The sequence below is a fragment of the Quercus robur genome, chromosome 12 (assembly GCF_932294415.1).
Source record: "Quercus robur chromosome 12, dhQueRobu3.1, whole genome shotgun sequence".
NCBI lineage: Eukaryota > Viridiplantae > Streptophyta > Magnoliopsida > Fagales > Fagaceae > Quercus > Quercus robur.
The window spans coordinates 21,573,632-21,586,195 of NC_065545.1; positions in this window are offsets into that span (position 1 = coordinate 21,573,632).

Consider the following 12,564-nt stretch of genomic DNA (forward strand, 5'->3'; position numbering starts at 1 on the left):
ATAGGTTTAGAAACTTCAACGTCTATATCAGAACTTTTACCTTTGTCTAACCTAGAAAAATAAGCCTTTTTCTTTATTATTCCTCTTGAAAGGAGGAATATAAACTTTCTCAGTTTTAGGATTACGAGAAACAGAAACACTTCTGTTATCAACAGCAGGCTTGGTACTAGTCAAATTTTCAATTTTAGCTTTAGATTCAACTAACTATTGTTCCAAGCTTTTCATCTTCTCATCTTGAGAGGAAATTTGATTTCTCAAAAATTCATTCTTTTTATTAGATTCATCTAATCTAACAATCAATTCCTCTTTTTCAAGATTAGCCAATTTTAACTCTTCCTTGAATTTCTTAGCAACTTTTATAGATTTCAATAATTCCTTACGGAGAGTTTCACAGGCATCAATAAGATCAACAGAAACATGAGCAGAAACATGATCAGAAAGACACTTCAAATTATCCATGACAACAGGGGTCAAGGATCAGCTCTTAGATCAAAAGATCTAACACAAAAGAGCTACCCGCTCTGATGCCACTTGTTTGTTTTTAGACCCCTTAAAACATAACCAAATTAATCTAGTTAATTAATCAAGTGATTACTTAGTCAAATTAATCAGATCTAGGTTAACACAAATATATCATATCATTGTAAAGTGCGGAAAATAAAGAACACAACGATATGATAACCTAGGAAAACCAAACCAGTAAAAAACCTGGGGAGGATTTAACCTAGCTATCCTCAAGGTAAAAGGCAAATCCACTATGAAAGAATTGAAGTTTGTATAATAGAACTTAGACCACTAACATTCTATTGCTACCCACCAATAGAAAACTTACTACCACAACCCATGATAGCTCCGAGTCCATGGACTACTTCTTTCCTTGGCCTTTGCAACAACACAAGCTCACCTGCTTGTGACTTTGAGACTCTACTCAAAGGTTTTGAATCTCCTTAAATGTCGATCTTGTATGCAGCAACTTCTACAACACCGGATCTTGAGATTCTTCAAGGAATAACACCGGTAGAAAACATAAGAGAGCTTTTGGGTACAAAACTCTAGATTTACAAAAGAGACACAAGATGCACTCTAATCTCTCTAAAAAACTCTAAAAACCCCACCTAGGGTTAGCTCATAATTTCCTTTAAATACTAGAAAAAACGACTCGCAATTTGGGCTTCAAACGGATAAGTTATGGCCTTTTTACGTTTGCTGATTTTGCTGATTTTGCTAATTTGCAATTCTCGATCGATTGAAAATCACAAGTAGCAATCGAGTACCAATCGAACAAAACAGCTTGTAACTCATTTTTTTTCATCCCGAACTTGAGTTTTTTGTCTTGGGCTTCAATGTAGACCATTCTAAACTAATGAGACTTAGTTTTGTCATGGTTTGTCATAGTTTGCCAACATTACAAACTCAAAACCTAACAAATTTGTTTAGGGTTGCAACTTTCCTTGTCAAGCTCTGTACCTCCTTCATTGTTTTTGGTGATTTGACCTCGATTATTGCTTTTACTTTGTCTGGATTTGCCTCTATTCCCCGTTGGGACACCATGAATCCCAAGAATTTTCCGGAAGCAACAGCAAAATCACACTTTGCAGGGTTTAATTTCATATTGTACTTACGTAGTGTGTTGAGGGTTTCTTTGAGATCGTCCAAGTGGTTAGCTTCATCTTTGTTTTTCCCCAACATATCATCCACGTATTCCTCCACGTTCCTTCCAATCTGGTGAGAGAACATACGGTTCACCTATCTTTGGTAGGTGGCTCCTGCGTTCTTCAGTCCAAAGGGCATAACCTTGTAGCAGTATAACCCTTGGCTAGTGACGAATGAGGTCTTCCCTTGATTGTATTCATCCATAAGAATCTGTTTGTAACCAAAGAATGCATCCATGAAACTTAATAGCTTGTGTCCAGCAATTAAGTCTACCAGCTGGTTAATCCTTAGCAAAGGGAAGCTGTCTTTTGGGCAGGCCTTACTCAGGTCTGTGAAATCAACGCACATTCTCCACTTACCATTGCTCTTTTTTTACCATGACCACGTTTGCTAGCCAATCTGGATAGAAGACTTCCCTGATGAAATTAGCATCCAATAGCTTCTCTACCTCTACAGTTATAGCTTTGTTACGTTCTGGTGCAAATATTCTTTATTTCTGCAGTACAGGTTTGCATTCTAGGTTGATGTTGAGACGATGTTGTATAACCTTCCTATCAATCTCGAGCATATCCTCGTATTTCCAAGCAAAGACATCTTGGTTTGCTCTTAAGAAGGAGATCATTTTCTCTTTCTCTAAGGCTGGGAGTACTGTTTCGATCTTCAATACCTTCGACGAAACTCCTAGGACGATCTCAACTTCTTGTGGCATTTTTGACGGTTCGAATGGGTTCTGGTTCATTGATCACCCATGTGTGGTTCTCTCCTGATGCTAGGGCAGCTTGATAGCACTCTCTCACTAGGACTTGCTCTCCTCTGATTTCTCCTACTCCATGGGCTGTTGGAAACTTCACCTTCAAGTGATATGTTTACATCACTGCTTTTAGTTTGTTGAGTGCAGGTCTTCCCAAGATGATGTTGTATGTTGAAGGGCAATCAACTATGAGGAAATCAATTTCCTTGGTGACTTATGCCGGGTAAGTTCTGCTGATAGGCCAAAAACATATTAACCCATTGTGATGAATTAATTGATTAATTAGCTAAGTATATTAATTAATCAAATTAACATGTAAACGCATGGTAGCACAAACAAATCACCAATAAACTAAGTATGTAGCGGAAAATAAATTGACACGATGATTTGTTTACAAATGGGGAAAACCAACACGACAAAGACCCCACCGAGTGATTTTAAAGTCACCATTTCCGAAATTCCACTATTATCACAACAAGTGGTTACAAATAAAGGAATCTCAGTACCTTATACCAACCTATAGTTGAACCCTTACCCCAATACTCAATTGGACTTGTTCCGTAGTGACAATTTCTCCTTTCAATGCATGACTCTCAGTATGTGACTAACCAATTGCGCGAATCCTAGTATGCAACTTCAATCACCAACTAGAGAAGGTTGTTGGCTGCAAAGTTCTTCAGTTCATCCCAACGATGAAGATCAAGAAGATGCTTGGTCGCAAAACCCTACGATGCATAAACACAACAACTTCTTCGTAAGAATGATGAACTAGGGCAAAACTAAGTCTCCGATCACAATTTGCTTGAACAAAGTTTGCTCAACACTTGTGCAACTTGTGAACACTTTGACTGCCCTTAAAATAATCCTTTTATATGTTTAGGGTTGTGAGAAAAGAAAGCCCAAACACATAATCAGGGATTAGAGTCAAAACAAAATTAAAACTCTGTTTTTCGTAAACCTCGACAGATGCCTATCTTTCGAGATGCTGTCGAGTAGCTGTCGAGCCATGGGGTTGGAACAACTTCTTAAGCTTGATAGATGGCTAGCTATCGAGTTTTAATGACAAGCACTTCTTCAACTTGTTTCTTGGAATGACTTGCATGTCTTCAACACTTGATCTTGAAACACAGTTTCTTGAAGTATTAATCACATCCTAAATCTACCCAAATACAAGTAAAGTGCGTTTTGTCAAAGGATTAGCCAATTACATAAAATAGTGACATATGTTCCCAACAAGTGAATCACATATGTCTTAACAATCCCCCCCTTTGGTAATTCGTGACAAAACCACAACAAACAAATGAGATATGAGAGAAGTCATAAATAAATCAACTCATACTCACTTGTTGAATACAATAAAATCTATCCTAACACAAACTCTTGAAAAACTTTGCAAGAAGAGGGATTAGAGTCAAAACAGAACTAAAACTCTGTTTTTCGTAAACCTCGACAGATGCCTATCTTTTGAGATGCTGTCGAGTAGTTGTCGAGCCACGGGGTTGGAACAACTTCTTAAGCTTGATAGATGGCTAGCTATCGAGCTTTAATGACAAGCACTTCTTCAACTTGTTTCTTGGAATGACTTGCACGTCTTCAACACTTGATCTTGAAACACAGTTTCTTGAAGTATTAATCACATCCTAGATCTACCCAAATACAAGTAAAGTGCGTATTGTCAAAGGATTAGCCAATTACATAAAAATAGTGACATATGTTCCCAACAAGTGAATCAAATATGTCCTAACAATCCCCCCCTTTGGTAATTCGTGATAAAACCACAACAAACAAATGAGATATGAGAGAAGTCATAAATAAATCAACTCATACTCACTTGTTGAATACAATAAAATCTATCCTAACACAAACTCTTGAAAAACTTTGCAAGAAGAGAGTTTATGGTAAGTAGACTTTGACAACCTGTATTTCTGAAACACTTTAAACAAAACTCATCAAGACATCTTTGTGTGAAACAGAAACAATAGATTGCATACAAGTATAAGAAACATGTACATAAAGAGAGAAAAGAAACAACACATGTAAGAGTAGGTGAAAGAAACATACATCAACATATATAAAAAAGATAAGTACAATGTATGTCAATAATGGTCACAAGACCCATGTACAAGAATAAATGTATCTAAAGTAGAGAAAAGAAAAAGATACAAATAATCCTCACTACATCCCTCAAATATCAACACTCCCACTAACAAAAATGTCCTATACTAACTCTCCCCCTAAGAATGACTACTCTCATATCCAAAACTACTCCCCTTTTTTGTCACGAGTGACAAAAAGTAAAAGTGTCAAGTAGACATCTCATTGGTAGAGCTAGCATCTCCATCATCACCATCATTAGAAGCATCATCGTCATCACCATCATCATCATCCTCATCCTCAGAATTAGAAGCCACTAGAAGAGGTGGAGGAGAAGCCTCAAGAGCAAAGCCAGCCATAACCGCTTGCCATTGAGCAACATGGCCAACACGAATGTTCACCTAATACAACTCAGTGGAAAGTGTATCAAGGCGAGCATCCATGCGCTATAGCTGCGCCATGATGTCCTCGAGTGACACATCGCTCGTAGAAGAGGAGGGAGTGGATGTGGATGGAGCAGATCGAGATGCAGCCGAACAGGAGGGAGAAGCTGCTGAATCCAACTGTCGTGACCTAAACTGCGCCTTGCTACGTTTAACGGTAGTTGCGTCTATGGCACACATGACAGAGAAGTGATCAGAAGAGGGAAAAGGAACAGAAAAATGGCATAAAATCCGCGTGATAGCTGAAGGGAAAATGAGCTTATCACGGGTAGCCATATCCCTATGCACATCTATAATAGAAAGAATAAAATGTGAAGGAAAATCTATAGTGAGGTGCTCTAACAAAGAAAGCAAAAATCGAGCACGAGCCTCTGTAATAGAGTTATAGTGAGAGAGTGGGTGCAAAACAAAAGTCATCACCATGTTCATGAATCTAGGACCTTTAGCAAAGGCCTTACATGGTGTTAATTGACAATCACCCCAATTAGAAGGGCGCTCGCAAAAAGCAGAAATCATCTCATCTTTGGACACAGTCCTCAATCGCTTACATTCGAGGTAGTCAGGATGTTCTACCCTCGAAACACGGAGCACATCAGATACCAACTCCGGTGTGACAATAATGCGCGTACCTCAAACGTGAGTATGAAAGAGAGGTACTGAAGAATCGAGTCCATGCATGTTGGAGTAAAACTTCTAAATCAGCATGGATGGACATGTGATCGGGACATCACACAGTGACTCCCAACCCCGACTGTGAATGACATTGGGTAGGTCAGTGTCGGCGAAGTTTGCCAAAATGACTCGGCGTTTCGAATGAACACCTTGTCTAGAAAAGTTCTCCAAGAAGTCCTTTCGAGCATCCTCATCACAGAATCAAATAGAAGAGGCAGTAGGATCAGACGAAGACGATGCCCTAGAATGAAGAGGGTTTCGAGACGGAGCTGACTTACGTTTAGGTGTCATAGACATGACTAATGTAAACAAAAAAGAGAGGGAGAGAGAGAGAGACAATCAGAAAAGTCCCAACACATTTCAAATAGCAAGTATATTGAAAATAGAGAACATATGCATGGGGAATGCATGAACATGTGACATGCAAAAGAAATTGCATCATGGGCTCAACCTAATCCAATCACCAGCACACAATCAATTTGCACACATCTAAATGCATGATAATGTTGTTATAATGCTTATATGATGCAATGCATGAGATTTTAAACTCATTTAAGCAAAAATCCATCCCAAAATTTAAACAATAACTCATCAATTTTGAAAAACCCCAAAATTTTTTAAAAACCCCAAAACCTAGGTTTCAAAACATGAAAAGCATGTAAAAGAGAGATTAGAAACATACCAAGTGAAGAAAAAAACTTGAGAAAGCTTGAAGAACACTTGGAATAGAGGTTTGAAGTGAGAAAAAGTGTTTAGGGAGGAGAGAAGACAAAGCTATCGAGAGAGAGATTGAGAGAAATGAAGGCTAGATCGCACAGAACCTACATATAGAGGTTCAGTAAATCTCGACAAATAGAGGCATCGAGAGGTGTCGAGATAAGTGTCGAGACAAGTGTTGAGAAAACAAAATGTCGACAAATGTAGCTGTCAAGAGGTGTCGAGGAAGAATTCATCAAACACGATTAAAGAATCTCGATCAATCCACCAACTGTCGAGAAGCTATCGAGGATCCAAGAACTTTCTCGATCGATCAACCAGCTGTTGAGAATGTGTCAAAATTGCAATAAGAAACAGCTTAGGAGCTCGACAGATAACCAGGTGTTGAGAAGGTGTCGAGGAAGTGTCAAGATTGCTTAAAAACAGTTTTTCAAGAAGGCAAAAACACAGATATGAATGCAATCAAGCATGTAACTCAACCAAGGATCCAAATAGCATTTTAAGTTCTTAAAATCATCTCTCAAAAACAATTTTAAGCACATAGATCCCAAAAACACACACACACACACTAAACAAGTCTAACCAATTTTATATTTCAAAAACAAGTCAAGACAGTTTAGTGAGCATACATTAACACATGTAAAACCTTGTGATGGCCAAATCACATTATACCTACACATGTATGAAGAGTAGCAAAGAATATTGCTTGTTGTGTGTGAAAAACATCGCAAGATTGCATAAGTGTATTCATGTTATGACGATTCGAGAAATAAGAAAATCACTTTAACTCACACACAATCATAACTGTTTGATGGGGACTATCACCTTCGAGGTACACCCTATAACTCTCACATCTCCTAGAATACACGCTTGCAATCATATTTAAAGCATTTTGATCTTTTTGTTTTTTATTTTTCTTTGCATATTTTTCTTTTTAAGCAAATCAAGCATGGGCATGTAAGAGAGAGAAAAGAAATACCCAATGATGTTAAGCATTTTACATTCCAATTTTGCTATGCCGAAGCACACAAATGTCATTGACATTGCACTTTTGCTACGCCAAAGCATACAGATGTCATTCAATGATTGGCGGGCAACAATGGTAAGATGGTTATTTATGCATTTCTCTTAGGATTTTCTAGTCCTTCTAGTCAAAAAGAGTGATACGAGTGTCAAATACAAAAGATCACTTAACCTTACTCATCACAAACACAAGCTACAAAGCTCACTTGCTTAGTTTTGCATAGAGATGCTCATCTAAGCTACAAAAGATACAAAGTTTAGAAAACTTTGTTTCAATGGCCATCCAAGGTACACAAGTACCAATGTACACAAAACACATATTGTTTTTGTATTTTTCAATTTTTTTTTATTTTTAAATGAAAAAAAAAAGATAAAACAAAACTGAAAATAAGCAAACAAAAACATATTATGCAAAGCAAAGCATAAAAACTAGACTAACTTAAAATGAAAGCAAAAACACACAAGTTATGCAAACACAAACAAGAAGGGAGAGAGAGAAAAAGTGATAGAATCACTTGGAGCCCTTTTCCGTCCACACCTTGGAGGAACCTTTCCTTTGATTAAACCTTTAAACCAACATTAATGGGGAAGAATTAAAACCATTCAAGTTCGAAAGGAACATGAGGGCTTTGAGAAGATCTCCAAGGGCAGTAAAAGAGGATTGAAGCTAATTCTGGCTTTCAAATGCTATCATGCCATTGCTCTGTTGAGTGGCTAACCACTTATAGCAATTTGGTTGAGTATGACCGGTAACTCCATAATGATGACATAGATGTTGCTTCTTTTGTTTAGGCTTTTGAGAGTTATCCTTCTTAGCCCTAGGGTTTTTAGCTTCCTTCTTATCTTGCTTAGAGGGTGCTCCTAAGATAGATTTACCTTTGTCTATGTTCTCACTAGCTATATCAGTTTTAACATCATTGTTCTCAATAACATTATTACTAGGAGGAACAAAAACAGTAGTACTAATAGAAGCAATATTAGAAGAAGAGAAACCATACCCTAAACCTGTTCGATCAAAAGCAAATTTCTGAAGACTGAACATCTCATCAAACTTTGTACTTGAAGTCCTCTCCAATTGAGCTCTGACTTGAAACAGCTCTACTTCAAGGTTCATGGTCTTTTCAGCCAAAAAATTATTTTCAAACCTCAATACTCTAATAGTCTGATTAGCTTTATCAAACTTTGTGGAAAGCTCTTCACGATCAAGTTCCACATCACTGAGCTTCTTGGTGGCCAGCTTATAAAGTTTCTTATATTTCTCAGAAAGCTTGTATAGTTTCTCATAGGCTGTATGGATATCATCTTGATCATCCATCTTCTCAAACTTGGACTCCACCAATTCCTCTTCTTCATCCACATCTTCAAAAATTCCCTCAGTAGGATTGACAGTGGCAGTGAAGGCATTTAGGATTCCGTCATCCTCATTGTCGAAATCATCCTCAAGCTCGGTGTCGCTCAAAGTAGCAGTAAGTGCCTTGCTCTTCTCGATGCTCTTGATATATGTAGAACACTCCTGTTTCATGTGACCGAAGCCTTGACACCCAAAGCACTTAGGTCATGCAGGAACAGTGTACTGACCGCCATCCCTAGCATCCTTCTTCCCTTTATCTTGGCTCTTGAACTGAGAAGAACCAGATTGTCTATGGTCCTTGTCGAAGCCCTTCCCATTGGCATTCTTCATGAACTTTTTGAATTTCCTAGTGATGTAGGACTTCATCTTAGAATTTCATCGTCTAAAGACTCATCCGTGTCACTGCTCTTGGCCTTCAGTGCCATGCTCTTGCCTTTACCCGATTTGTCAATTTTAGTTAACCCTAGCTCATAGGTCTAAATTGCCAACCAACTCTGTCAAATGAATCTTGTCAATATCCTTTGATTCCTCGAATGTTGTGATCTTTGCATGAAATCTCTCGGGTAGAGATCTGAGCACTTTCCTCACAATCTTGGGTTCAGAAATGGTTTCCCCAAGATTGAAAGCTGAGTTCACTATGTCCTTAAGCTTGGCATAGAACTCATCGAACAACTCATCCTCCTCCATCTTGATTTCTTCAAAGCTTGTAATGAGCCTTTGAAGCTTTGAAGCTTTGACAGCCTTGGTTCCCTCATAGGTTGTCTAGATAATGGTCCATGCCTCCTTAGCAGTTTCAGTAGAGGATATCTTCTTGAACTCCTCATTAGTGACTGCACTGAATAAAGCATTCAATGCCCTGCTGTTGAAGTTTGCCGCCTTGATCTTGGCATCATCCCAATTAGTCAATGCTTCCTTTGGCTTAGTCGAGCCAATCTCTACAGCTTGCCATACCTTCTCATCTAGAGACTGCAAGAAAGCTCTCATGCGTACTTTCTAGTATGCATAGTTAGTGCCATCAAATAAAGGAGGTATAATTAATGACTATCCTCTATCCATGACAAACAGGGCTCAATAAATCAACACAGCAAAGATTAACCCTAATCAGAGTGAACCTAGCTCTGATACCACTTGATAGGCCAAAAATGTATTAACCCCTTGTGATGAATTAATTGATCAATTAGTCAAGTTTATTAATTAATCAACATAACATGCAAATGCGTGGTAGTACAAACAAATCACCAATAAACTACGTATGCAACAGAAAATAAATTGACATGGTGATTTGTTTACAAATGGGGAAAACCAATACGGCAAAAACCCCACCAGGTGATTTTAAGGTCACCACTCCCGAAATTCTGCTATTATCACAACAAGCAGTTACAAGTAAAGGAATCCCAATACCTTATACCAACCTACAGTTGAACCCTTACCCCAATACGCAATTGCACTTGTTCTATAGTGACAATTTCTCCTTTTAATGCACAGCTCCCAGTACATGACTAACCAATTGCACGGATCTCAGTACACGACTTCAATCACCTACTAGAGAAAGTTGTTGGCTGCAAAGTTTTTCAGTTCATCCCAACGATGAAGATCAAGAAGATGCTTGGTCACAAAACCCTACGGTGTACAAACACAACAACTTCTTCACAAGAAAGATGAACTAGGGCAAAACTGTGTCTCCGATCACAATTTGCTTGACCAAACTTTGCTCAACACTTGTGCAACTTGTGAACACTTTGACGGCCCTTAAAATAATCCGTTTATATGTTTAGGGTTGTGAGAAAAGAAAGCTCAAACACATAATCATGGATTGGAGTCAAAACAGAACTAAAACTCTGTTTTTCATAAACCTTGACAGATGCCTATCTGTCAAGATGCTGTCAAGTAGTAGCTGTCGAGCCATGGGGTTGGAACAGCTTCTTAAGCTCGATAGATGGCTAGCTGTCAAGCTTTAATGACAAACACTTCTTCAGCTTGTTTCTTGGACAAACTTGCATGTCTTCAACACTTGATCTTGAAACACAGTTTCTTGAAGTATTAAACACATCCTAGATCTACCCAAATACAAGTAAAAGTGCGTTTTGTCAAAAGATTAACCAATTACATAAAACAGTGACATATGCTCCTAACAAGTGAATCACGTATGTCCTAACACCTGCGATCACAATTAGAGTGACAATGCCTCTAGGGACAATTCTATCCCTTGTGAAGCTTACCAGAGGCGAGGTGAAAGGCCTGATCCTTTTCTTATCCAACTTCATCTGCTGAAACGCAGGCAATTAGATGATATCTGCTAAGCTTCCGTTGTTAATGAGCACTCAATGGATGTTGAATTATTCTACTCTGAGCATGATTACTAGTGAATCATCATGAGGTTGCCTGATGCCGTGACTATCTCTCTTAGAGAAGACAATATTAGGCTTGTCATTCTTTGGCATCTTCATTGAAGGGGCCCGCTTATGGACATTGCTTATTTCTCTCCCCTGTGCTTTTTTCAGGGACTTCAGCATTCCACCTGCCATCAATCCTACCAAGATCGTCTTTATTTCTCCTGTAGGGGGTTTGTTATCCTTTACCTCTAGAGTTCTGTCTTGGTCGTCCTTCCGTTGGTATCTGTATGACTCCATCTTTCTGACGTATTTCTACAACTTCCCTTGTCAGATTAAAGTTTCCACCTAGTCTTTCAAATGCCTACACTTATCAATACGATGCCCATGGTCCTGGTGAAATCTACAGTACTTGCTCTTGTCCCTCCTTTCTATTGGAGTGTTAATTAGCTTCGGCCATTGCAAGGAAGGATCGTCTCTTATCTGCATAAGGACCTACTCAATTGGCATTAGTAGAGGAGTGAACTTGGTGAACTTGGGTTTCCTATCTGGAAGCTCCTTCTTTTTCCCAATTATCTGTCCACCACTTCGTGTCTCCTTCTTCTTATCCCAATTGCTGTTTATTCCTTCGCCTCTCTTCCTTTTCCCTTTCATCTCCTTTGCGAGAACTGCATCTTCCGCTACTGTTTTTAGTGGACTTTTAGTGATTGAGAAAAAGAAATCTCCTAGTAGTAATCCAACTTGGAAGGTTGTTAGGATGACTTGATCTTCAGCTTCATCTACCTGCAGCAACTCCTTATTGAACCGAGTGACGTACTGCCTCAGTGATTCTCCTTCGGCTTATTGAATGTTGAGAAGATGGTTAGTTGCCTTTTTGTTCCTTTGCCCCCCAATGAAATGAGGAACAAAACCCTTGCTGAGTTGTTCAATATCTGCAATGGTTCCTGGTGGTATCTTGTTGAACCATACTCTAGCTGCTCCCTTCAACGTTGTTGGGAGTGCCCTAAACACCACTTTGTCTATGGTCATTTGCAATAGCATCAACGTCTTGAATGATTCAATGTGATCCAAGGGATCTTTGGAACCGTCATATGACTCCAACTGCGGGAGATGGAATTTTGGCCGGAGGGGACAGTTCAGTACTTCAGTGGTGAAAGGTGAGTCCGTCCTTCAAATCATCCCATCCAAATTCCCTCCGCCTTTGTCCCTCATAGCACTTTTTAGTTCTTCCACCTCCTTCCTCATGTTGCGGAGCTCATTCTCCATTCAAGTGGAATCTTCTCCTAAAGTTCTGTCTTGCCTATTGGCTTAAGAATTCGATTCTTCTTCATTTTGGTTTTCACCTATTCACCGTCGTTCTGCATTTTAAGACTCCACCGTCTTTTGTAGCTCTTCATTCTGGCAAGTCAGATCTTCCACATTAGCTAAGAGGGCTTGGATTTGTTGTTGTTACACAGCATCTGGCTAAGGTCCAGTTTCTACTTCCATCTCGTACTTCGAGGAACTCTTTTGTCATTGGGAAAGATGGCT